This window comes from Schistocerca serialis, chromosome 5, assembly GCF_023864345.2.
Source record: "Schistocerca serialis cubense isolate TAMUIC-IGC-003099 chromosome 5, iqSchSeri2.2, whole genome shotgun sequence".
NCBI classification, from domain to species: Eukaryota; Metazoa; Arthropoda; class Insecta; order Orthoptera; family Acrididae; genus Schistocerca; species Schistocerca serialis.
Genome location: NC_064642.1, coordinates 333260928 through 333286180, shown reverse-complemented (window position 1 = coordinate 333286180; position 25253 = coordinate 333260928).

Genomic DNA, 25253 nt, shown 5'->3' with positions numbered 1-25253 from the left:
GCGATTTCAATGTTATTGGAACCCTGAAGAAAAACATTTGTGGCAATCGATTTGCTTCGCAAGAAGATGTGCACACCCGGGTACAAATATTTTTTCATGAAGCTAATTGACCGTCTTGTTTCACAGGGACATAAATTTATTAACAATTATGGCAATTATTTTGGAAACAATGAACTTACCTTTTTGCCATCTGTCATGTTTTCATTTGACTGTCCCTTATGTTACGTGCGCCTAGTATTTACTGAATACGTATTTTTAATTTGCCTCACCCATAACTTCTTCTTCTTCTAATGCTTCATTTCTTGAAGTTGTCTAGAACCATATTGTGTGCCGATCTTTCCTTAAATCTACATCCATCTGTTCTCATTGGAAACTTATAAGCTAATAGTAACCTGGCAAGTATGTTGTTCATATTCTGTCTGACCGCATAGTAGCTATTGTAATGTCTTGATTCATGTGCAATCGGTTCTATTTGTGTAACACTGTATTTGTTGATTTGTGCTTGGAACCTCTGCCGTAGTAAACTTTTTAAGGTTATAAGCACTTTATCACCTGTGGCTGTTCTGAAATTCAGACTAAATACCTTTTTATTTTTTCATTCATTATACATATTCATTATGCACTAATATAGTGTTTTTTCAACGTCTTGAGTCCACGGCTCTCTTGACCTGACTGCTCCTTTCGAGAAAACATTCGACTCGATGTATGGAGTAAATGAACTTAAGTTTCGAAAAAAAGAATAAGAACAGTTATTTCTTAAGTAACTTTTGACGCAACAAAATTTGTTTTTTCCTTGTCACCAATTTTTCAAATATCAGGACAAAATTGGAAACTGCGACTCGCATTTCCTTCTCCACATTCATTCGTGATTTATATTTCCATGGGAACGTTGAGGAACACCTCACGTCCAAAAAAGTAAACTTTTAGGAGATACACAAAAGATTCCACGTTTTAAAATTATGCTCAAATTCCTGTTTTCTTCTCATTTTTCGTTGAAATAAATGTAGAGGCGAGAATGCCAGTATACTGTAGATAATCGTGATACATTTTCTTGACTTTAAGTTAAAAATTATTTAGTGAACATTTGAGTTTATTCAATATTTTGTAGTAAGTTAGCATAAATCATTACTTAACTCAAACTTTATTGTTAATGAGGACACAAATCAAAGACATTATACCTATTTTCCATTGTCTTCGGAATTATAACCGAAACATGGTTCATTGTTGATGCATGTTGGCCAATTGTCTGACAGTGTAGAAGTTCTGAACGATTTCTTTGATATAGACAGTTTTAGGTCGCCCATTTCTTTTTCATTCAAGGACGCGTATCGATTATCCTCTCTGTTTAAAACAGCGCTGACAACATAAAATTCTGAGAAACTCATATCTTTTGTATACGTGGGGATTTCTCTTCGGTTTAGGTGACAGAAAATGTCAGATTTTTGGTGTTTCTGTATCTGTTTCTGCATCACAGGTAACTCAATTTGGTCAACAAACGGACGCGTTGGATTTCACAGTATTCCCATCCATTTCGTGCTGATGCAGAAAAACTACATCACTCAAATAGGATGTTGCGAAAGGTATTAAAACTCACGGGACGTTGTTACCCACTTGCGGATTCTCTTGCTTCACCAGTGTCCAAACCTCAAGCAGTGTTGAGGAAATGAACTTCGATTTCAGTGTGGTCTTGTTCTCGTTTAGAAAGTGTCGGGGGAATTTGTGTGCTGAAAGTATCTTTGATCCACTTGTGTTGATCAATTGCTTCTGGAATGTACTTCAGAAAGCAATCAGTGAGTTCTGTTAAATGATGCACAAACACAGATTTCAATTCTTCACTCAGCTGAAAGTCACTTTCATCTAAGACCGTGTAAAAAGCAGCAAAAACGTAATGTATTCCTTAATCATCCAAGTTTTTCTTCCACAATACTAAGTTATTTCTGAAAGCTGAAATTTTGACTGGCCGTTGCGGAATGTGAGTCTTGCTATCTTGAAGGGATACATTCAATGAATTGAGATTTTCAAAAATGTCGCAAGGATATGCCAGTTTCAAAAGAAAGTCACTGTATACGAACTTCCCGGAGCTCAAATGTTTTTCTTGAACAAGGTTAGAGTAAAGTTAATTTCTGAGTTCATGTGCCCTTTTCGATACATTCCCACGCGAAGGCCACCGAGAGTTACTATAATAAGTTAGCGAAGCGTGCTCAGTCCCAATATCAGTGCATATTTGTTGAAAAGGTCTCGAATTTTAGTAAAGTTTACCACTCTGATCACTGACTGTTGAACTTCGTGAAGGACAAGAAACAAGCTTTTTGTGCCAGTGTTTGTCGGCAAATGAAACAGAGTGTGAAAATAGCATAACAAGCCTCTTTGCCGATCACGAATTTCAGTGTGGCGTAACAGTCAACCGTACTACGATCTCCGTGTGTGCAGACGCCTACACAGTTTTCCCAGTCAGTGCCGTTATCTTCCGTAAAAGATTGTAGTATTTCAAAGACGTCTGCTACTTTTGTTGCAAGAGCCGTTTTCCAGCAGAAAAGAAGATCTTCTTGAAATCGTCCTTTTGTTTAAACAGGACGTAACAAATCAGATGCGTATCATTGTCCTTGTCTGTAGCTTCATCGAACTGAATTGTGAAAATCGCCGTCATCTTTAAGATTTTCAACCAGATGATTATTCATGTCGTCAGCAATATAGAGTATACGAGGAGTATTAGTGTTGTTTGACGAAGGCATTCTTGCTTCCAGTTACTTGGCAGTTGACTCGCGTTTCGTAATACTACGTCCAGAGCAGCTGGTAAAATAAGGTCTTCCGTTTTGGGGTGAGGTTGCTTGCTCTTTGCTACGTGATGGGCAATTTTGTAAGATATAAGACGACTCTTCGTGGGAATCGTAGATGGTTTAGTGAAATTATTTTTTGTTTTATCATTTCTTTTAATATGTGGAAAAAGTATTCTCGTCGTTTGCTTACCAAACTATCATGATTTGACTCCAAATATCGTTTCATTTTATCAGTAAGCATGCTTATTGCGAAACAAACGACTAACTGTACCTGTCCTTCAGGCCTAACAGTACTACAGTATACCCAAAATCGAAACTGTCGTCGTACTTCCTGTATTTTCGACACTTCACGTCTTCAGAAATGTATGATTTATTTGAAATTATACAGCATATTCTGTATCTGCAAAACACACACACACACACACACACACACACACACACACACACACACACAACCTGAAGAAAAATATAAACGCGCTCACACGCACGCACGTACGCACGCACGCACACACACACACACACACACACACACACACACACACACACAAAATCGGAAAACATACACTGTCAGGCACACGGAGCAATATCACATGCTCCCACCACTGCCAAACAAACAATACCACAACAGCTAAGTAAAACACATGATATGGCGAGATGACGGTGGTTCTTCACAATGCAAAAATGTGAATATGTTTAGTTCTAGTGAAGGTGCTGCGTGCTAAAGTGTAACACATTTAGGTGGAAGAACAGGAGTAATGGTGTAAACAATGAAAAAAACCTAAAATGACAATAAGAATTAACGCTGTTTATAGTAGTAAATTAATGCATGTAAACTGCTGATGATGCTAGCAACTAAAATTACACGAGAAAAAAAAGTATTGTTACAGTGAACACTGAAGACGCCTTAGAATAAATCGAAACGAGTTTAGTCTTAATAAGACTTTCATTACAGTTGCAAATGGCGATATTTAAGCTATACAACTACCAAATACTTACTTCTGAATACATTATGGGAGTGACAGTGATCAACGTGTTACAAATGTTCACTATAAAAACAGTCTTGATCACGAATTTATTTATTAAGGTGACCAGTTTCGACCACTACTGTGGTCATCTTCAGACCATCACTGCTTTCTCCAGCAGAAAGAGGTTCCTACTCAATGGTCTGAAGATGACCACAGTAGTGGTCGAAACTGGTCACCTTAATAAATAAATCGTGATCAAGGCTGTTTTTATAGTAATTAGCACATACTAAATTTTATGAAACCTGAGCGGCGCCCCAAGGAGGCGCGACGCACAGTTTGAAGACCCCTGCCTTGTACACTAACTCTTATTCTACTTTTTGAAAGAAATGCAGAAATGCAGCTTTTTGACTTCCGTCACGTGACTTAGATGTTGTTTTCGAAGCTTAACACGGCAGAGACAGGAAAGCTTGCGGTCTGTATGTACGTATGTCCTAAGAAACAAACACTGTGTGACAGTGTACACGTGTGGCATTTCCTCGCCACGGTAGCGGCCTGCGCTGGCTGGCTCAGCGGGGCAGGAGGCGTGCACGTGCCGCTGAGGAAAGCGGCGGCGCGGAGCGATGACGCAGGAAGCGGCCACTTGTCGGGCGGCGGCAGGATTTATTGCGGGCGGGCGCCGTCATCAGCGGCGGCGCCTTTCAAGTGCGGCGGGGCCGGGTCGGGGGCGGGGCGAAGCGGCGGTGGGCAGGACCAGCCCACAACATGGCTGGCCGGCGCGCCGCGGCCGCGGCAGGTGGCGCGCCCACCAGGCGGCGCTGTCTGCGGGCTGCCGCTGCGCGCACCTTCCGACGCTGTGCGTAGAGCCGGTCGCCGCGGCGGCGATCATTTTGCAAACGAGAGTAATCTTTTTCCTTTGTTTATACAGGTTATGCGTATCTGATCTTTCCTGATGTGGCGTCCGCAGCTGGGACACATTGTTTCTATGAAATAGAGCAAGTGGGAAGAAAGGGGAAGCGGTTGGAGGGAAATCATGACTCCCAGCCACCCAGAGCATTGTGGTACTGCAGAGCATTGTGATGTGCCGGAACCAGACCCGAACCCAAATGCTCCGTAACCGTCCTGGCCACCTGGAAACGGTTTCTGTAGGACCCACATTCTGAATTTATTGCGCGGTGCATTGCAGTATCTCCCGTCTATAACTGCTGTAACGTAATATTTGCGGCAGTTCCCAAAATATGTTGCTTAACGATATTTAGTCTAATTTTAAATCACCAAGAACACATGCCACTTGGCCTGCTTAAGACTTCTTTATTGACTTTTCTTAGCAGCTATCCCAGAATCATCACATCTTTGCTACCAAAGAATAAACAAAAAATAAATAAAATTTTAAATATATTACATCACGTTATCAGTAATGAACTGTAACTATTAACGGTCTTGGTAACTTCATAAAATATAAAAATTCCATTTAGATTTCATCACTGTTGCCTTTACACTACTCCCCCACCAGTAACATGGTTACGAATTAATACATGGTGATGAAGGAATTTTCTTTAAAAAAATCAACACAATATTAACATAAAACAATAAAAAAACATAGCATCATTAATGAATCGCTGGAATGTTGAAGGTGCGTTCCGCAGGCCAAAGCTCATGACATTAAATTCATACAGTCCAAATGGTGTGATTACAGCTGTTTTGTGCTTATCTTCTTCAGCAATAGGTATTTGATAATAGGCCTTAAAGAGATCGATTTTAGAAAATATGTTTTTGCCTTGACGAATGCAATGGAAATCTTCTATTCTAGGTACAGGATGTCTGGAATTGTTCTTTCATTTAACCGTGTATAATCTCCACACGGACATACTGAGCAATCCTTCTTAGGTACAATATGGAGAGGACTTGTCCAAGCAGATTTAGATGGTCTAATGATGCCATTGTCTAACATGAATTTAAATTCTTGTTTTGCAATCGCCATGCACTTTGGGTCTAATTGTCTTGCACTAGAAAACACAGGCGGGCCTTCAGTGGTAATATAGTGTTTGACATCATGTTTAATTTCGCTAGGTACCAAATTAGGTTTAACTATGTCTGGATACTGTAACAGTAGATCTGTAAATTTTGTGTTTTGGCTCATGGTGCTCAGGACGTTTTCCTCTGAGATTGACATAACTTTACCCTCAGCATTGAGCTTGGTTACATCATCTATTAATCTTTTATTGTGGACATCTACTAATAATTGAAATTTATTAAAAAAATCGGCACCCAATATAGCTTCACTGATCTTCGCAACTATAAATGGCCATTGAAATTGATGTCGCAGTCCCAGATCAATAGTACGAAGTTTGATTCCGTATGTAGGAATTTCGGTACCATTTACAGCATACAATTTATATGGTGACTCACCATTAACATTTGCGTGATCGGGAGTTACAGAAACATCCGCCCCACTGTCGGCTAAAAATTGCAATCCAGTTTTTCTGTCGGTTACAAAGGTTTTGCGGCAATGGATTGGGCAGCAGCAGAACTTGCCGCTAATTCAGCTGCTGGGTCGCGTTTCCCTTTTCAGCGCAGGTTCATGACTCCCGGAGGAATTCGAACGATGTTTGTGCATCCGCACTAAAACATACGTCACAGAGCCGTCGTGCTTAATTATATTCCTGTAACTGAGTGTATTCTGTTCCGCCGGACTTAACCGACATAACACGCAACACTCTGTTACATTAATAAATTATTTGAAAGATTTCATGTCGCCTGCAGCTGCCATTTTTACTTTATTTGAACTCTACTGTACACTTTTGGTCTTGAACCGTTTTCAAGGTTCTTCATAAATTGAAGTAACAGAAATTCAGTGCATTAATAATCGGTTAATACTGGAACACAGAAACAAATCAGATCTCAAAATGTAACTTACCGGGATTAACGTAACCTTCTTCTTATTATTGTTGCTGTTCTTGTGGTCTTCATTCCTTAGACTGGTTTGATGCAGCTCAATACCAGTACTTTCTGAATAGACTTCCTGACACTTAAAGCTACAATCAATGTTAACTTCTCTTCTTTAGAAAATCTTTTCTTACCATTGCCGGTCTACATTTTATATCCTCTCTACTTCGGCCATCATCTGTTATTTTGCTCCTCAAATAGCAAAACTTCTATACTACTTTAACTGTCTCGTTTCCTAATCTAATATCTGATTTAATTCGACTACATTCCATTATCCTCGTTTTGATTTTGTTGATGTTCATCTTTATCCTTCTTTCAATATACTGTCCATTCCGTTCTTCTGCTCTTTCAAGTCTTGTGCTGTCTGACACAATTAGAATGCCATCGGCAAACCTCAAAGTTTTTGTCTCGACGAAAAACACCCTACAATTGCACTAAATGTTTATTTTAAACCTTGACTATCGTGTCTGCTATAGTAATACAGCCTTCTTCAGAAGTCCTAAAAAATGATCAAAATAGCATCTAGATCAGTGATACAATCTACAAACAAACTTCAAAATTAGGTAAGTGATAACACAGAACATTAACACTTTCATGTACCAAAGTTTGTCGTATCACTATATGATGCATGATTCGGACACGAGACTATCAAATGCAAATATAACTTCAGCTTACATTACACGCTCTAATAGCTTATAAGGCTAATTCTACCAGCCGACCGTAGTCGTTGTACACAGCCACACTGCCAGTGATCGACATTATGTCTACGACTAGCACCCTAGTGCATGAGGGCCGTAACATGGTACAAGATGACAAAGGGCACATTAACGTATCTGTCTGAACATAAACCACTGTTAACATAAAAGCAGCTCATGACTCTTTATGAAAAATTCCTACTGGAGCATTGTCTTAAAACATTAGTTTATCTAAAAAGATAATCATAGAATCATATGGCACAATCGAGTAACTGCTAGGCACAATCCAGTAACTACTAGTGCCCTAGACGGGCTGAAAACCTTCAAGTAAGCTGGAACGTTTCAAATGACACTGACCATTCAGTAAATTCCTATTGTCAAACTTTTTGTGCTTGTATATCTGCATCTCCACCAATAAATCTAATTTCATACCCTATGCTTCTTTACACAATAGTTTTTATTTCTTCTCCTTGGACTTTGATTCCTATTTCAAATTTTTCTTTTGTTTCCTTTACTGCTTGCTCAGTGTACAGTTTGAATAACATTGAGGATAGACAACATCCCTTTCTCGCTTCCATCTCAACCACTGATTCGATTTCATGGCCCTCGACTCTTATAACTGCCTTCTGGCTTCTGTAAAAGTTGTAAATGGTCTTTCGCTCCCTGTATTTTACCCCTGCTACTCTTAGAATCTCAAAGAGAGTATTCCAGTCAACATTGTCAAAAGCTTTCTCTAAATCTACAAATGCTATAAAAGTAGGTTTGCCTTCCCTTAACCTTTCTTCTATGACAAGTCATAGAATCAATATTGCCTCGCGTGTTTCTGCATTTCTTCGGAACCCAAACTGGTGTTCCCCGAGGTCGGCTTCTAAAACCTCGACTGTTCCAAAATTTAGTAGTAGCGTATAAACTTTGGATACTTACACCCTATTATTCGTAGATTGTTCACTCTACCACTAGACAAGAAAAACATGAAGAGGAACTATACATCCTTTGGAGCGTGGCTAAGCAAGTATAATTTACCAGTGTGCAAAACGTTTGGATGATGTGTCACTCCCAAGTAAAGCCGGGTTTCCACTGACAAGTATTTCTTACATATGCACATCCTCATGACCACACTCACAGGCAAGTTAGTGTTTCCCACTAAGATGGCGGCAAGTGAAATTATTCGTACGGGAGTTGCGCAGCTTTTAGCCGAAGATGGTTCAAATGGCTCTGAGCACTATGGGACTCAACTGCTGAGGTCATTAGTCCCCTAGAACTTAGAACTAGTTAAACCTAACTAACCTAAGGACATCACAAACATCCATGCCCGAGGCAGGATTCGAACCTGCGACCGTAGCGGTCTTGCGGTTCCAGACTACAGCGCCTTTAACCGCACGGCCACTTCGGCCGGCTTAGCCGAAGAGCTTACAGTGAGGTTGACGAGGAGAAACGGCCACAAATATTAGTTACGAAAATGGGCATGTCGTAGTAATCGTTTGGAAACTTCCAATATGCTAACATCTGGCGAGAACAACGTTTCCTACGAAAATCATTTTTCGTTCATTTCTGAAGTTATTTTGAGCCACATCTCTAGCCCTGTACAAAAGTGTACTACATTTAACTTATTCGAGATGAGGCGACAGCTCCCATTATATTAGAAATTATATTCCGAAGAGCACTATTTCTAAATTTTTGTGTCATCCACAATAAACTGAAGGTACGTCTGTAAATAGTGTTTACGCTACGTGTGGTGCACCACAAAGTAAGGTTTTTGTCCTAAAAGTTCAGCTTTGCCTTATTTTTAGAGTTAGTCATGGTTCCGATAGGTCACAGGTGCTTTAAAGATATCTTTGCTTTAGTAATACAGTACTTAATTTTGTAACCAAATTTTGGACTACTGTGCAGAACAGTCATTCCTCAAGATAGCACAAGTTCATCACTGTTGTATTTACAGAAGAGTGAAGACTTGTTTTCAGTCTCTCAAGCCACAAAAAAACTTCCGTTTCTGAAAAATTAGCTAGCTAGACGAACAGAACGACACTCAAAGGCAAAAATGACAATGAAGTCACCGTGATTCATGATGGTCCCGTGGGCATTAGACAAGGCGCGACATGGTTGTTAATAGGGTGCGGATCAGCACTGTTGACACTGGAACGTTCTGCTACGTATTCCTTTATGGTCACAAGATTGGTGAAGAATTACTGTAGTAGGGTGTTACATTCCTCCACCAGAGTGGTTCACAACTGCAACATGGGCACTGGTACATGTGAACGCGTCGCATTATGTCTCTCCAACACATCCCATACGTGCTCGGTGGGATTTAAATCGAGGAAAGGGACATACCAATCATTCGCCGAATATCCTCTCGTTCCAAGGGCTCCTCCAACTGCTCTGTTCCATGCGGTCGCACACTGCCATCCAGAAAAGTGAAGTCGGGGCCGAATGCACACCTTAAAAAACACACCTAGGGAAGGAGTACAAGGTCGTAATAATGTTGGTAAATGGGTGCACCGTGTTCAAAGTTCTGGAGTTCAGGACCCCCGAAGCATATTACGCCTGCCAACACCATAACGCTTGGATCGCAAAAACGGACAGTTTCGAAAATGCTAGGTCTACCCTCATATGGGGGCGGTTGTCAACCCCGCTGGTGGAGGAATGCATCCCCGTGAATCGCCGTGCCTTTCGTGGAATTATTGTGTTTGAGTAGAAGTGTCATTTATGTTTGTTTCACTGCCTTTATTTTAGCTTCTGTACTATGCTTTAGCAATCCTTTCTGTGTATGATCCCAGTTTCGTCGAGCTGTGTTACTTGGCAGTTACATCAATCGAAATTTACTTTTGTACTTAAGTGTTGGACTCCAGTGTGATTTTTCTACGGAAGTGATCGATACATTACTGACAAAGAAGAGCAATAAAATATGTCCCAATCCCGAAGAAAAAATAGCTTTAACACGGATACATGGAAAAAGAAAAAAAGTCACGGGAGATGAGGATAAGGAAGGGAACTTTATTTAATTTCTGTAATAGTGAGTTAGATCACGAAGAAGGTTAATCTTGTAGGAGTTGAGTGCTATTTTGACCCATACACAGACAGACTCAGACTCGTTTATTTTGTGATGATTCCTCGTCCAAAGAACCAATGGCATCGTAGAGATGTAATACGACTTTCCCATGTCTCTGTTGTACACCTCACGTATTTGAAAGGCGCGATAAGCAATAGTGCCTCTATCATTGAAACTCTCAAGTCCTCCAACTTCAGACACTTTGTCTCCTGCGTACCGCACTGTAGCTACAGTATTATTATCATTGTTACTCAAAGTAAAATTCAGAACACTTCTACAAAACATTGAGGGGCCACCGCACACACCTATTTATGTCTTCTGCCCTCCGTCAAGACTGCAGTCAGTTGACACAGGACTCAAAATTCGAAAAACCTCTCCTCATCATCTGTTAACAATACTCTCGAGCAGAAACACAAGGCTGAGGAGGAGAAGGACAAACGAAGGTAAGAGAGAAAACCATATCTCCCAGGACAGAAGAAATCTCGTTCTGGTAAAAGTAAATTGCTCATAGCTCTTCAGAAAACTGGTTCAGCAATATATATCTGTACCGGCTGGATAGTCTTGCATGACTTCAGACGGTGCCTTTTCCAACAGGCGTATGCTCTTCGCGTCAAACGGCAGTGTGAAGAGCGTTGTTTATAATGTTTTATTGATGGCACTCAAATATACGAGTATTACACTGAGCTGTGCAGTGGTTTCATTGCGCGCAATGTACGGTGTTGAGTTTAAAGTACTCCATTACCATTAATGGCACTTCATGCCAATTTTTACTGTTCTCTTTACTTCTTTTCTTCTTCATCCATTCGTTATCTTCAACTGAATGAAACGTAACAATTCATCAACTGGTTCTATGTTAAAAATAATGTTTAACCTTCGTACCGGAAGTGCAGTATTACATATTTAAAACAAAGTTATGTAGCGAGTTGATGAGATTTTTTGTTTAGGTCAGCTGGAGACAGCCCTGTGGACTGCAAGAAGGTGAGTGAAAATATCTTGGAATGCTTTTGGTAACGTATTTGGGCATTCAAAACTAAGCTTATAATGTGTACGAAGATGAAAAGTTACAATCAGTGTGTGTTACAAGTTTTTTCTATGGTAGTGATAGACGGACTTGTGACTCGAAAACTGAGAGCTGCTTGGTTAGCAGTGGGTAAGTGCATGTTGTGAATTACTGAAGGAGGCAGGAAAACAAAGAAATGGGTCAAGAAGCAGACTGGAGTGAAACATTACATAATAATGGCTGCTGTAGAGTATTTTTATTTTTATTTTTTATGTTTTTTTGTAAGTGACATTTAAAATCTACCTTGTGGGTAAAGAAAGAACAAAGGATTCACAAGTGTGTTCTGCAAAAATTTTCTCTTTTTCTTGCAATCACAGAAAGGATTTTCCCACGACGAACCTTCTGGAAATCTATTAAATGTCTATTTAATATCGCCGGTAAGAAATGAAGAGACAGATTTTCAGTTATCATGTAATTACATTTGTACCTGGCGCCTGTGTGAGCTATCATAGATCGGGCGTCAGTTTTTTCTCTCTGTTTCCTGGCAAATAATCGCTTCATTTATTGTACTTAGTCGTGTTCATTACTTAGAAGATTGATTACCTTCCTTGTTTCTTGTCATGAAAGTAATTTTTATTGTGTACTAATAATGTTCAGAGGTCAAATGCGGGCAGTTGGAGGCGGGTTGTTTGGTGTTGAAACGACCTTTACGTGTTTTCTCGTTAAATCTTCACTAAACGAACAGAGAACCCCAGTGAGATTAATCTACTGATCACTTCCATTACCTTACGCAGTTTCATGCGCAAGAACTGTCCTCGATTTATCGATCATGCTTCATAGAACAATGATGTCATCCTAAAGATTGACTGGCTTGATACAGCCCCTCATTAAATTATATTGATGATGGCCTATTTAAGGTAAATGAATATTTAAATTTCAGATTGATCAAATGGTTTGCAGCTCTCGGTGTCTATCAAACGAATTGGGAGGCGCATGCTCGTCACTAGTATTGAATTACGCGAAGTTACATAGTCTTCTCAATGTTTTGTAATCTCACTTACTGAGAAAATTTTCTTGAAATATCTCAATACACGAGGAAGGTACGAGGTACGTTTCACTGTAATGAAAATGAAATTAAAGCCGGCTGGGTCTCTACCCATGTGGATGGATGGCAGATAAAACAAAATTACAATTTTTTGGCCTTAGAAGAGATAAGTAAATACAGTACTTCGACGACGACCAACCGGATGGCGGATAGGCATCATTACAAAACATGCTTATAGCTGGAGACCATAATAGGGTTACAGGCTGTTCCTAAAGTCCTGCTATCATTTCAAACAATCGTAACTAGGAAACTACTAAAGACACGGAATCGTGATGTGTTGTAAAGCGTTTTAAACATTATTATGCGACTGTGCTGTCCCCGGCATAACCACTTAACGAAACTGAGAATTATTCGTAACTGACGCAAAGTCGGCTGTCCAAGTAGTAGTACAACTTATCTGACAATTGCATGGCTTATTTCTAGAAATACCCTCCTCAGCACCATCTCCATCCAAATCCCTTATGTACATTCGTTCTGACAGTCCGAACCTACAATTATCAGAACATTGCGAGTCAAAAAAGCTTGAAATTTATTAACAGAGCACGATAACGCAGCAACCAGGCGACGCACTGTATCTCGATATCCACCTGCCTACTCACTAGATCTACATGATTTAGACAGTCCATTTACGCAATAGTTAAATCAAATGCTTATAAATAATTAGTTGCCTCTAGTGGAGACACGACTTGAAAATTGTCTTACCCTCCCCCGTATAGTTGACGTGCTATGGGGAAGTCCGCTAAGCCACCTAGTCCCACTGTCACAGAATGAGACGTCAGTTGGCCGACACAGGTCAACTTCTAACGTCGATATATTTTTGAAGTTGCAAACAGCAACTGAAGCGGTTTGTGTAATTAAATTTACAACGCTGTTGCTGATTGAAGCGTTTTATTTGAAGAAATCTGTAGTCTACAATTCCAGAAGAATTCCAGCGATTTGTGGAATGGCAACTAGACCACTTTCTTATGCCAAGAAATTATAAAAGCGATTTGTTTAACAATTGTGGAATGTTTATAGGGGGAATGGCTCAGGAGGCAGAAAACGGGTGCAGTTACTGTTAGGCAAGAATAAGGTGGAGCCTTTGTTTGGGATGAGTCCCTACGGGTATGGTACAGTTGACAGGATTTGCAGAATTCAAAAAAATTTCACATTCAGGAAGCGCAAGGTGGCTGTGTAGTGTCTGGAGATAGACTGTGCCGATAGAGGCGCTGCAACAAACCAGAGTTTGAAGACTAGGTCGTACAGTAGGGTGTTCGGATTCAGTTTTACTGAAGCGGTAGTATAAGGTACACGAAAATCAAGGATTAAGAGAGCATAGTAAAATTTGACAGCATCTTCATTTGCGATAGAGATGGTGGGGCAGGTGAGTATTTTTTATGTATGGGTAATGAAGTGGGTCTTCATCCTCATGTACGACATGTATTTAACTCAGCTGTATTGTAAGCTGCTTTTTTGGTGTTTACTAGATGTAGGCTGCTTTTCGGTGTTTAATAGATGGTATAATAATAATTAACAATTTCATGTGTCTCAAGGGTCTGATGAAAGTCTTTCAATTGGACTCCACTTTGGCGAGTTGCGTGTTCCTGACGTACCCCAGTAACCCAATCAGGGAAAGGGAACCTACAGTTTAACGTGAAACCTGAACCAAGCGTCGCTTCTGGCGACTCCTCACATCGTTGAAGGCTGAAGACTAGGTTAAAACGCAAACTGAAAAATTCATGATCGAAGAAACTTTACTTTTTGAACGAGTTTCATAAGATCTCGGTATTTTGTAGTTACGTAGATCGGACAGTTGCAGACTGACAGAACGTTAGGTGATTGTTTCTATAATTATTGTCTGGCATTCTGCGGGGTTCATGAAGGGACACAAATGGTTGTACCATGAGGTGAAATTATTGGGATGAAGTAGATCAAAAAGTTTTCTCACATACGCATTTGTGTCGAGATCTTCTTCCCCCCGATCTTCTGTCCATATCGTCCTCCCCTCTCTCATTGTCCATCTCCTCTTACCATCTATCCATCTTCTCAGCCCCCCTCTCTCTCTGTCCACCACCTCATGCCTCCCACCTCTCTTTCCATCTCTTTCTGACACAAACTCTGTGTCTTCTCCTGCTTTCTCTCGATAATTCTCAGCACTCCCTCTCGCCATCCACCTCCTCCAGACTTTCTCTCGCAATCCATCCCCTAGGCCCCCCTCTCTTATTATACATCCCCTGCTGTGTTTCTCTCTGTCCATCCCCCCCTCTGTCTCGCCCTCCCCCAGCAATGCCCACCACATAACAGTGCATGGCCCTCGCTAAACAGGTCGACAAAGCAGGCTGACAGCACATCCACAATACTCTTGATGTGTGGGGCAGCCTATATATCAGGGGCTTGAAAACAGTTTTTTTTTTCCCATGACTTACAGGCTGCCTCACAAAGCACATCAATAAAGCAAGCTGATACTCCTCCAAAACAAAACACCTGTTGTACACGGCACCCAACACATAAAGGGATTGAAAACCATTTGTAGCCCCTGAGACATGGGCTGCCCTTCAAAGTAAACCAATAAGGCAGGCTGACGCTATTCCAGCATATCATGCCTACTGAGAGAGGCAACCTACATAGCAGGGGCTGGAAAAGACATTTTCCCCAAGTCTCTGTTCCTATTGGAGCAAATAGACTATAGGTGCCACAGTGCTGATACTAATTAAGTTTGCTGTGTCTCTGCCAGATTTTGTTGAAATACATAAAGGGATGTGGGAGATGAGATCTATAATAAGAGATACAAAACAGATGGAGGCAGCCAGAATGAGATTTTCACTCTGCAGCGGAGTGTGCACTGATATGAAACTTCCTGGAAGATTAAAACTGTGTGCCCGACCGAGACTCAAACTCGGGACCTTGGCCTTTCGCGAGCAAGTGCTCTACCAACTGAGCTACCAAAGCACGACTCACACCCAGTCCTCACAGCTTTACTTCTGCCAGTACCTCGTCTCCTACCTTCCAAACTTCACAGAAGCTCTTCTGCCAACCTGCAGAACTAGGACTCCTGAAAGAAAGGATATTGCGGAGACATGGCTTAGCCACAGCCTAGGGGACGTTTTCAGAATGAGATTTCATATCAGCGCACACTCCGCTGCAGAGTGAAAATCTCCCGAGGGAGACGGCAGTTTTCACAGAGGTGAGCCTAAGCCATGCTGCCGTCTTTTGTGAGCTGAGGCAACGCCTGGCCTAACAGAGGGCAGCGGGCACTATGCCGCCTCTGCTATTCCCAGAGAATACCCAAGTTTGACATTTTTGCCTTTTCTGCATGAACAGAAAAGTTCGGGACACCATGGTGTTACCCAGCCAGCGTGAGAAAAACAGTTGCCTCACACCAAAATTTTGGTCATCCAATTAAATCGATTCGCCTTGTTATCGTGTTTGATGTGAAGAAACCGACCAATCGAGAAGACACTGCTACTGCCCGCTACCAACCTCATGTTTCTTAATGTATGTTCTGTACGCCAAGAGCCGCGTGGTTCCCCCTGCCAGAGGTTCGAATCCTCCCTCGGGCATGGGTGCGTGTGTTGTCCTTAGCGTAAGTTAGTTTGAGTTAGATTAAGTAGTGCGTAAGCTTAGGGACCAATGACACAGCAGTTAGGTCTCATAAGACCTTACCACAAATTTCCAATTTTGTATGCCAAGAGTGGGACGTTTTTGCTGTGTTCCCTGATTAATCATGAAATAAGCGATATTCTCATGCATCACATTGACAACAGCTATGTGTCGCCCCCTCCATCGGGCATTTTTCAAATAGCTAGGTAGTTGGGACACTAAACTAAGATTCTGCATAATTCTGCCCCGGGCCACCATTCTGGACATTTCCTCTGCAGGCTGCCGTCTAGTGCTTATCGGCGCTCGTTAGCTCTTTAAGGGAAATGTAAGTGTGGCAGATGCTCTAGCGCCCTCCAAATTCAGAGCTGGTCGTTACTTAATCACTTTGCCACTCAACTTAAGTTACTTTATTTGATTACAAGTTGTGGTTTCTTTTTGTATCGTTACATCTGATTTCAGATGAGCAAATCTAGTTGGTTTTCCTCCATATGGTTTTCCACAATTATGGTACCTTCCCACACCCACACTAGACAATTTTATTTCCTGGTAATTTTGTTTTGGTTTATGTAAGTCACTAATGCAAATAAATTTCTGTTAATCTCAGTCTTAACCTAGAATTCAAGCTCCTCAAAATGTTCTACGACTCTGTAATAATAAATATAAACTTGTGAGCACTGAAGCTTGTTTTTCTCACGCGAAGGCGTTATCGTCGTGCGTAGTGGCAAAACTCTTAAAACTTTCTTATTATTCAGTGAAGATAATTAGCATAGCACTCGCTCGTCTCATTTGAATACGGGTCTGTTTATTGACTAGGGAGAGCGGTGTAGATTTCCACAAGAATTGTAAGTTTGCTGTGTGTTGTTTCATGACAATTTTGCCGCATTCGGATTTAATTAAGCAGTATCATTGTATACTACTAATCAGACATAACCTTTATCTGAACCCTTATCCAGGATCTTATTTTTGGGTTCCTTCGATATCCTGCTAGTAAGACGACACAGTGAGACACTTCTTAGGGGTGCAAAAACTGGTAGCAACAATTTTGTTCCATTTTCTAGCTTACACATTTAGTTGCAGCTGTAGCGTATGCCAGCATAGCGCATAAAAACTGTTTGTTGTTTATAATTTGTTTCACGTATGTGTACTTGTATTTTTGGGGATTTTGCTGAGTAAATTTTACATCGCGTGTGGAGATTTTTTGTATTACATATGAAGATATCTTTGTGTTTGGAGCCATTAATTTTATCTTAAATGGAATCACACTGTTGGAACTTCTGAATGGGAGGCATTAGCACCAGTTGTGTTTCCTGAAACCCAGAAAACCACACCAAAAGCTGAACGGAGTGGAACTAGCGTGACTTTGCAAAACGGAGTTGACAATGGTGCAGAGACACCTCAGATTTCGGAGTCATGGCGGATATTTCAATCTGGATAGAACAAATGCTAGAGAAAGCGGACAAGAAAGTTGGGAAAGCAGAAACTGACGGGAGAGAAACGCAAGAAAGAGATGGGAAAGCAGAAACAGATAGATAAGAAGCAGAGATAGAGAAGAAGTGCAGGAGATAAACAAGAAGTTCAAAGCAGATTGTATGAAAGTGGAAGCAAACAAGAAAGAAGAGCAGCAGGACAAAAGACGATTTAGGGAGTTGATAGCAGCATTACGTGGAGAATTCATTGGCTGATTCTAATCAGTGGACGAAAAGCTAGGCAAAGTTTCAAAAGTGGCGGGAAGCATACTGAGTCCAACTTGAAGAAAGTGGAGGAAACTAACACTTCACTTTCGCAAAGAATGCAGGCTGCAGCGGAGGCAAGTATCTCAATATTCCAGGGAATGCTAGTTCTGGAGTAGGGAACTGAATCTGAAGCTACCGAAATGGTTCCGTTCTCGGAAACTGAGGAGCTTGTATCACTCAGACATCATGCAGAGGAGCTAAAGAGAGGCAGCGAGTGACCAGTAACCATGGAGCCATTAATTCCATAGTAGAGAAAAGGCTGAGACTCAACGCTGAGCAGCGTATTTGTGAGAGTTCGGGGCCTAACGGCCTGCTATCAGAGGCAGAAGTAGGGACATTGCTAGGGAGTCGTGCGTAGCATCTGTGTCAGCATCTGTCAACTGACAAGACTCTGACAACAAGCATTTCTCACGTTTCTCACTTATACAGCAGGAAGAGACTTGCGTATTAACTAGTGTTAGGGGATGCTATGAAGAAGGAGGATAAAGCGAAATTATTACTGTCACGTGCAGTCCATAAGCAATTCCATCAGACAGAATCGTATGTGAGCTGGGAAAGCTTTATTGGATCTACTGCAACGTGATGTGTGAAACTTGTGATGGATACATCAAGGATTTGGAATTAGTAGTGAATCAGCTCCGTCACAACTCAACTAAGATGGCTCTATCCTGAGTTTTGATGAATCAGGATACAGAGGACAGAATTAGAAAGGTGACTGGATTTCCGTCACAGCAGCTTGCTAAGAAGACAAGTGATTGCAGACGCAGTTATCCACATCGGGAAAGTGGAGCTGCAACGACGGAGGAGGATTGCAAAGAACATGAAGCAGTGTTTCTTCTACCCACATGTTCTACAGAAGTTATTGGTGAGAAACCCCTGCCTTTTCTGCAAAGCGAAGCATAAACCGCGCAAATTATTCTACCTGCACGTGGCTTTTTCTTTTGGGTTAAACAGTTGGCTTTTGCAAATGCGGACTTCCTGGAGACGTTACGCACAAAGAGAGTAATTGACACACACCATTTCTAAAATCTGCAAGCATTTGTACAGCAGGGTTGCTTTACATAACGTTGTGTGGCTCGTGATAGTTAAGTAATCTGGTTTTGTACTAAGCAATACGTTTGTATCGAATGCAATCAGTGTATATGTCTGTATCTTTTGGGGTAGGTCGGGGATGGAATCGTGCGCAGGACATTGGAGCTAGAGGCGCCTCGCAAATAATTTATTTTTTTGACGTGCGTGTCTGTATAATTTCATTTACCTGTGTCTAGATTCCTTAGCATAATAATTCTTCATTGCACAAGTGCAATGCTCGTTTTGTAGATCTTTTAGATATTGAAGTGCAGTTACGATTAGTGAGAATAATCAGCAGATCCTGCTGATACATATCATTTGTTCTCTTCCAGAAGCTTCAAGGATGTATAAGGCAACAAAATTTATCATTCTTCTAAAATCGTATTTTTGCGGTTCTTCGCCTTATTTTCTTTGACTTTCTATAGGCTTGTTGCGTGAAATAATTTTCGGTGTGAGACGGTAAAGTTTGATTTGGAAAAAACCGTTAGTTTCTGCCACTTACATTAGCGTTCGTAAGGGTGTGGCCTATAGTATTGTCACAGGAGCGGTGACATCTGTGAAGGATCTACGGGTGTTATGTTCTGTATGATCACAGAACTCAATGCAGATGTTATTATGCGTCTTTGGTCTACCACCAGCAGCGAATTATGCCCTGGGGTCCTTGCTAAGTTAATTTTGAGAATTTTTCAGACGTCTGCTCCTGCCAAAAGAGGGTTTAGCGATCTTGAGCATAATTTTTGTCAGGAACTGTGTCTTCCTCTGCGTTAATTTCATGTGTTCACCTGCCGGCATTGCTGGAAGGTGCTGTCTCATTTCAGTTACATCAGCAAAGGAAGGAATGTTTTCATGATACTCTGTAAACCAATCCTATGTGAAAATACTCAATTTTGTGGAAAACAATTTAGGTAAAAACATAATTAATTCCTTAGGAACTGCAAATGCTGCTGCTAATTTCATACATTTTTCATTGTAACCAACTGTCAGATGCCGCTATTTAACAATGCAACACAAGTCCATATCTGCTGTACTATTGGTCACATTTATTAAATAAGTGGAACGTCCCCTTTGGAAAATTTATGAATCGCTGTGCTGGTAAACACCTTAAGTTATTTGATTTTCAAGCAGCTGAGCAGAACTGAACGTACTCAGACATTTCTCTCTTTACTTATTCTGATCAACAATAAACTGACGCACAATATTTTTAGCGCAACGCAATCTGACTTTCAATAACCCCTACAAAAGAATGGTCCTGCCTAACAATAACCTATACCTTTCATGAATCACTTACCTCACAAAAATCTTCGTTACTCGAACTACTGCAATACAGTGAGCGCCAATACTGCCAGCTAAATAAAGAATTCTAACTACTGAAGGCAGTAACTACTGATAGGCATAGTTAGCAAATGAAAGATTTTGACAGAGAACAAACAATGTATTTACCTTAATAACATTCAAAAGTCATCATATATATCAGTTCATGATATACAGTATTACAAATTTACTCTTTCTGATGGACACACGTCCTGATCGTCCGCTCTCAAAATTGTGCCATCTCTCTACAGACATCCACCACTGCTGGCTGCTCACCTCCAACTACGCAACGCTACGCGCTGTTCACATCCCGCTGCCCAACACTACAATAGCAAATATTCCAACAATACTAACCAGCCACAGACTGCACACAGCACTGTCAGTGATTTTCATACAGAGCGCTACGTGGCGTTACCAACATAAAAACCTAAACAGCCTACTTACATAAGAAGTGCATCTGACCAGTTAAGGTGCAACTAGATTCTGTATCCAAATCATCAGATCATTTCATTTTTTCGTGTCTTTTTGCACACTAACCAATATAATATGTTATGAGCGGTGCACTTGTCTCTGGGAAATTGATGAAGATGCTATTTGTCGTAGCCGCTATCCTCTTTCTAAGTGATCCAGAATGGAGCTACAATAGAATACTGTGGGAGTGCACCTAACATGTACCGTATTAAACAGAATTAGTTATGTGGGATGCGTGATAGAGATGCCAGCATTCAGCATATGTGGGAGAAAAGGTCATTTTATTCACTCTCTCTCGCCTGTGCAATGGACAACGGACGATCATGTCCTACTCGATATTAACTTTTCATCCCAAAAACTTGCTGAAAGGGAAGGCGTTCCCCAACGAGGACTTTATTCAAGTAAGGGAAAATCATCTAAGACTTCACCATGGTTAGACCTGCTTACTGTTGGAATTGATCCACTCGAGGATAAAAGGGGTAAATCTTCTAGACTGGACTGGAATAGTACTGAACATCACTATAAAATTTATTATTCATATACTGCAACAAGAAAAAATGTACTAAGAAGGGCTAACAAATTAATGTTTGAAAAACTGAGTCCTTCTTCACACATGAATGCAGGAAAAACAAGTGCGGTAAGGAAATGTTAACTGAATAGGAGGAAACGGCAACAAGAAGCCTTGTCGTCTTTACATGCGTGTTACCGATAAGAAAACAGCTCAGGGAATCTACATAAATGCACCACACACCCATCTGTGGAAGGGAGAGCTAAGAAGGAGGGAGGCGACAAGGATAAAAGGGAAAGGAGCACCATAACACTCAAGTGCAGCACACTCGTTAAGAAATATCATCACACGTATTGTCCTTACGGCAAATGGAATAAATTATGAACAAGCAGGAAGAGGGAAAGAGATTAAGCGTCTGATGGACGCTCAAATTGTACACATGCGGTAAGCGGTTTACACAACGGCACGAAATTGCTGGAATGATTCATACGAAAAAAGTTGGGAGAGAAAAGAATTAAACGTAACCTCTAAAGGGAAAGCAAGAAAGGAGCTAAGTCCGAGCACTGTTATTAATGCTGATCTCTGCCATTAGAACTGAGAATGAAGCATGGTCCAACGAACAGGCCCTCGACTTATAAATTGCATTATTGGAATTGCGATCAACATTTCAAACGCAAAAGTAACAACACACGTCTCATTGCACAAAGTAGCAGTTAATGGTGTTGATACCATCGAAAGGGTACAGTACCGCCCCACATTGAAAATAGGTACAACATTCTTCGTTATTCTTGTCAGAACAACATAGTTTTTGTAATAATAACTCAATTTCACTTAATACACCGAAGCCGGATACAAGTGTAGGAAAGAATGACAATTTATTTATTTAATTGATCACATGTGCACTCCCACAAAATAAATCCCTACATCCAATTTGGTGAGATCTGCGAAATGAATGAATGTATGGTCGTCTGCTAACCACAAATAGTGTATGTGAATATATGATCATCTTTGAGACGATCCTTTGGTCACCTTTGTTGGAACCAAAGAGATGAAACTTACCGGAGCTTTGAACGCCTGAAATGTGGCTGACCAATACGGTAGCATGGTGTTCCCCCACCTCGACAGAGGTGCGAGATGACCTGAAGAACGGCCATGTTTCAGCACTCTGCTGCTGCATCTATTGTTGGTAAGACCTGTCTTAGGCGTGCTCCGTAAGGACAAAAGAGTGGAGACATGGTATGCATGTGAAATACTTAAGAGTAGTTTGGAATAATAATTTCTCTATTTCAGGAACTTTTGTGGGGAGAATTAAATGTCAGGCAGGTAATATTAAGGCGATCGTAGTTATCTTCGGAAGTGACCAACGGTCACAATGAAACCACGTGTAGCAATAAGTTGAAATACCTCCGAGCGCATAAGTTAAGCTGAATTACTGGTGTGTGTACCATAAGTTGGAAATATTTATGAAATGGCGTGTGCAGAACTTGAAATTAGAGACGAGTACTTCCAAGTGGTGAGTACTGTGTCAGTCTCAATCTGTGTGTGAGACAAAGGATAAAGAGAAGTACTCGTCCATGGTATCAGTTGAGGACTCGCGTGTGTGATGAATATGTTCTTAATATTACTTTGCGTGTTATGTTTCCGTGTGACGCTTGATTCAAACTATAATACTCTGAGAGTGAAGCAAGGTGAGTCAGCCGTCTATCCAGCAACGCCACTTGGCTTGCATTGCACAGGAAGACGTGCATACATCCTCCAGAGTCCATAGTAGGAAAGAAAAGTTACGAAGTGGCGCAGTGTCGTGTGAAACTGGGATGAATACTAATTGAAGTGGGAAAGCTGAAAGTGATGTGATTATAACGTTGTGACTATTCTTTGTATTGTATGTTGCCAGTGTGATGTATTTCATGAAATTTAAGTATGTGTGGTTGGCATGGGAGAGTCACAAGATAGTTTCAGAGGCAGTGGGTTATGCATGTTCCTTTTTTGTACCACTCGGTCTGGAGGAAATTTTCGTGATGATGGGTGTGAGAGTCGAAGTGTGAGATATAGCAAAAGATCCACCATCCTATCCAGAAAGTGCACCGTAGCATGAAATAATTATGAGACCATAACATAGAGAATCACCAATGTAAAGCCATGCCTACTGGGTGGAATTTCTCATGTGTTATTGTTGTAGGTTATAGAATTTGTGTGTTTAGGTTTTAGAATTTATCGGAATAAATAAGATAGTGAAAAGAAAAAGATTGGTGGCCTTTTCCTTAGAATAGTATGTTGCCATGATACCCAGAATTTATAATGTGTGCGCCATTCATATTCAGTGCGATGGCCACGTGTTGATCAAAGCCGTTGAATAAGAACGAAAATGTGGTATTGCCAATGCGTAGTGAACAATCAGAGTTGTGTAAATTTTTAATAGTCAGATGTGCGTTATCCGTTTCCGTTGGTTAATATTCAAACAGGAGAATAATTTGTAACTTAATTGTGAGTACTAGAGCTCATGTTACTTGATAAATAAAAAATGAATCCACTCGCTTAGCAGACCACTCATCTTGCAGGCCTGACTGCTTGATGCCACAGTATGAGCAAGGCATGTGGGTGCCTCTCACCATCAACATGGATTGACTCCTAACTCAAACCGAATCTCGAATGGCCTAAGCTAGTGGTGCTCTGAGCACACAGTACTCACCCATCGATGACTGGAACAGCAGTGTCTTAAAATGGTCACTGTCTTGTCTTCCCTGAAGGGTGAGGCTGTTTTTCCTCCCACGTTGCGCGTAGAGGCCACTGAGAACCAATCTGTGATGGTGCACGCAACTACACGATCAGAAACCCAATTTTTACCACAACTGCTAGACCAACACGGAACCTGATTCGCTAGTTCTGTTTGAGCAAGCAACCTAACGGCAGTAAAGTGTCAGCAAAAGTAAGGAAAACCAGGTTGGCAATGCTACGTAGAGGAGCCGGAGAAAATCCCTCTCTGACTGAAGAAAGTAGTTTGAAGCTAAACTCCCGTTGCCACCGCAGAGAGAAGGGCACGAAAAGGCTCCCATGATGGAACGGACCAATAAAAATAAAGAATGAAGTCAAAATCTTTCTAGTGTGAACAGGGACTGAAAGACCTCTCAAAGTAGGAAAAGCAAGGTTCACGTTACAATAATATGCAAAAGAGTAATAAAAAGTAAGTGTAAGAAGGGATTACAACGTCCTTCTTATATCACTCAGTTTTGTGGATGAAAATTTAGTCTCAAGTAGGACCTGATTCTCTGTTGTCCATTGCACGTGAGGGAGAGTGAATAAAATTTCTCTTTTATCCCCCAGATACGGATTGCAGGTGTCTTTATCATGCGTCCCGCGGACCTTACTGCATTTAATATGGTGCACGGTAAGTTCACTCCTACGTGATTTGTAGCTCCGTCTCGGATCATTTAGGTAGGGGATGATGCCTACGAGAGATGTCATGTACCGCCAGTCAGTTTCTAAGAGACAAGTTCACCTCTCAAGTGATATTTGATGTTACGTAAAAATGCTGCTAGTTATTGGGTCTAATGAGCCTTCATGTTAATAACACATCCCTACGACACAAAATTTTGTAGGTAATAATCTTCCTTTTGGCACATTCATGGAAACAAGGTTTTTTATACTCATTTTACTAAGGTTTGAAGCTCCTCTTTTCGTTCTTCCGTGTTTGCGATTTAAAAACTGGGTTGTTTCGGAAATCAGCCTTATGCAAACACAATTAGTTTATTTTTATATTTCCCTAGACATGTTTCGACACCAATTTGTCATCTTCTGTGGGTTAAATTTTTACTTTCTGTAAAGTAGAATATCACATTTGTAACAATTTAACCACTGTAGGCCTAAAAAAAGGAATATTTGCCATTTGCTTCGTTTTGTTTGGCCACTCAACTTAAAATTACATCGCTAATTGAACTGTATCATTATACATCGATTTTAGTGCTAGTTTTCGTCGTTTTTTTGACAGTACGTCGTATGCAAACTAGCCATGAAGAAAATTGTTGCGTATTTGTGGAGAGCTTTTTCGAGGT